Source organism: Dipodomys merriami, unplaced genomic scaffold, assembly GCF_024711535.1.
Source record: "Dipodomys merriami isolate MVZ:Mamm:240054 unplaced genomic scaffold, mDipMer1.0.p SCAF_35, whole genome shotgun sequence".
NCBI lineage: Eukaryota > Metazoa > Chordata > Mammalia > Rodentia > Heteromyidae > Dipodomys > Dipodomys merriami.
Genome location: NW_027205048.1, coordinates 10,274,466 through 10,278,079, shown reverse-complemented (window position 1 = coordinate 10,278,079; position 3,614 = coordinate 10,274,466).

The window sequence follows — 3,614 nt, the reverse complement described above, 5'->3', positions numbered from 1 at the left end:
GAGCAGTTTTTCTGGAATGACATTGGGGCTCTCACTTCAGTATAAAGCAGAGAGAGGGAGACCATTTTAAAAAACTCTGAAAACTGTTAACTTTTTGTGTTTCTATTGCGTGCTTTGTTACTAGATGCCCATGCTTATGAAATCTTGAAAGGTAAAATGGGTCAACTATTTAGGCCAACTTTTTTTTTTTTCTGAAGCAGTGAAAGTAGAGGAAAAACTTCTCTGAGGGTGAGAGGAAGGTTCCCTTGTTTAGGGAAGATTGTTTGAAGGGCTTTTAGTTACTTGAACATCAAGCCAGCTTCTTACTCTGAAATGGATATGTTGGGAATAATGATTTTAACTGTGGCAAGGACTAGGGATATAGCTCATTGGTAGAGTTCTTGCTTGCACATGTGAGAACCTGAGTTCTATCCCCAGAACACAATGAAAACAAAAACAGTGTGTTGCAGAGTAATCTAGAAAGTATAGGTTCATCAGGAGAGCAGTGGTCTCTGGAGGTTTTGCTCCTCCAGGATTGGAGTAAGGAAGAGGTCCAACACGCCTCCAAAGAGGCTCCACAGGCAGCCTCCCAGGTGAACACATCCCGCTTTATATAGGAGAGAGTATTACAAAGGAGAAAATTTGTCCATAAAGGACTCCTAAAAAAGCCAGGAAGGGGGCTGGGAAGGTGGCTCACTGGTAGAGCGCTTGCCTTGCATGCATGAGGCCCTGGGTTTGATTCCTCAGCACCACATAAGCAGAAAAAAAAGCTGGAAGTGGCGTTGTGGCTCAAGTGGTAGAGCACTAGCCTTGAGCTGAAGAGCTGAAGGACAGTGCCCAGGCCCAGAGTTCAGGCCCCACGACTGGACCCAAAAAAAACAAAAAGCCAGGAAGGTTATAGATACTACCGATAGTGTGAATCCCACCCTGCTGTGTACCTTGACTTTTTTTCTTGACTTCCTTTGGTTTTAAGATGATTGCCTGTCTTAGTTGGCATTGGAGGATAGAAAAGATACGTGACTGCCCTGGGACACAGAGGTATGTATAAGAACAAGAGAAGTTTCTAGAGCAAGGGCAAAGGGGAGAGATGAGAAGCTCACAGTTGTCTATAGTTGGGTGGAGAGCAAGCCTTGGATCCATTCAAACAAAAGGTAAAGGCTCTATGGGGCTCCTGGAAGATCACAGGCATGGAGTCTATGGAATACTGTGCCACTTGCTCATGCAGGCTAATAGAGGTTCTGATTGTTGTGCTTTGGAATCTCAGTATTGGTACATCTGTGGTAGCTCTGATGTATTTAGTGTGTTCCCAAAAAGTCACAAGTGAATCCTAGGTGGCAATGTGATGTTATTTGGAAGTGGGGCCTTGGGGAGGTGATTAGGTCATGAGGCCAGAGCCCTCATGAATAGGATTAGTGCCATTGTAAAGGGAACCCAGCGTGTTCTCTTGCCTTCTCTCTGCCATGTGAAGAAACAATGACAAGTTGACTGTCTGCAACCCGGAACCCAACCACACTGGCTCCCTCATCTCAGACCTCAGCCTGAGAACTACGGGAAACAACTATTTATTTATAAGTTACCCAGTGAATGGTACTTTGTTTTCTCAGCTTGAGCTAAGACAGCAGCCCAAAATGTTAATGCAGAATCTCATGGCTATATGTCATTATTCAATTGTATATTACTTCCTTCCTCTGACATTTATTAAGTGACCGCTTAGTAAGAAGCACAGTTAGGCATGAGGGAGACAACAAAGATGAATAAGACATGAAGTCTTTTTCTTTAAGCAGCTCTGGGCTCTTAGGACCAGCCATTCACATATATAAGACAGTAGAACAGAAGATGGATTAACTTGAGAAGTACAGACTGTAGTAAGAAGGACATTCAAAACTGTCTGGATGCCATATTGACTAAATCTTTTAGAAACTGCCACTGAGGGGCTGGGAAGGTGGCTCAGTGGTAGAGTGCTTGCCTTGCATGCACAAGGCCCTGGGTTCAATTCCTCAGCCCCACATAAGCAAAAAAAAAGCCAGAACTGGCACCATGGCTCAAGTAGTAGAGTGCTAGCCTTGAGTTGAAGAGCTCAGGGACAGAGCCCAGGCCAAGACTTCAGGCCCCACAACTGACAGAAGAAAGAAAAGAAAAGAAAGAAACTGCCACTGATACTTATATGGAGGGAGGGTAAATTGGCATAGCCTTTCTGGAAGATATTTTGGCAATATATATCCAAAAATCACAAAAACACAATATTTATAGAAGTTTTCTATCTATCTAGAAATAGATAAGAATACATGCAACGGCTGGGAAGGTGACTCATTGGTACAGTGCTTGCCTCCCAAGCATGAGGCCCTGGGTTTGATTCCTCAGCACCACAGGAGTAGAAAAGGCTGGAAGTGGTGCGGTGGCTCAAGTGGTAGAGCACTAGACTTGAGCTGAAGAGCTGAGGGACAGCGCCCAGGCCCAGAGTTCAGGCCCCACGGCTGACCAAAAAAAAAAAAAAAAGAATGTATGCAAAAATCTGGCCATAAGAATATATAAAGATCCCATCACTGGTTATAATATGAAGAAAAAGTTGAAGCAACACAAATTTCCAACAATAGATCAGTTAAGCAAATTCTGGAATAATTGGCCGCTGGGACTCAGAAGGTGGGAGCATGACCATAACTCTCCTCTGTTTAGGAGGGAACTGAATAGCTAGGGGCTAGAGCAGCCTGAACCTTTTGAATGGGAAGTCTGCAGCCTGGCTCCTGGCTCTAAGTGCTGCAGGCCAAGGAAGAAAGAGCCCTTGCGCAAAGATCTAAAGAACTTAATTGATACTGCCCGAAGCCACTTAAGCCTCAACTCCATTTCCAGCTTTTTGGTGATTAATTGAAGATAGGAGTCATTAGGTTTCAGCCAGCTGAGAATTTAGTTTATTGGAGTGAGCTACCGGTGCCTGGCTTCCTTATTCAATTTTATTTTTTATTATTTATTTATTTTTTTTGGGGGGGGTCCGGTCATGGGGCCTGAACTCTGGGCCTGGACGCTGTCCCTCAGCTCTTCAGCTCAAGGCTAGCGCTCTACCACTTGAGCCACAGCGCCACTTCGGCTTTTTTTCTTTTTGCTTATGTGGTGCTAAAGAATCGAATTCAGGGCCTCATTCATGCAAGGCAAACGCTCTACCACTGAGCCACCTTCCCAGCCCTCAATTTTATTATATTTATTTATTTATTGTAAGTTCCAGGCCTTGATCTCTGGGCCTGGGCACTGTCCCCAAGCTCCTTTTGCTCAAAGCTAGCACTCTACCTCTTTTTAAAACTTCTTCAGGTTATTTTGTGTGCGTGTGCCCATGAGCATGTATGTGTATCTACTTAATTCTCTTCACTTTGTCTCACACCTTTCTTCCTTACCCAACATGTTAGCTAGATTATTTTCTACTACCTTGCTTCACTTTTTCATTAAAAACTTCTATTAAACTTCGCTGACACTTCTTACCTTAGTAGGTAACCACACACCTTGTATTTGTCACTGCTATCCTCCTATCTCCTTTCTATAATCACCCTGGTTAGCTAAGTTCTTCCTAGATCATGAAGATCCATCTTTGCTTCTATATTCATCAAACAGTACTGGAGCAGTGGTAGTGACTAGTCTTCATTAGGTAT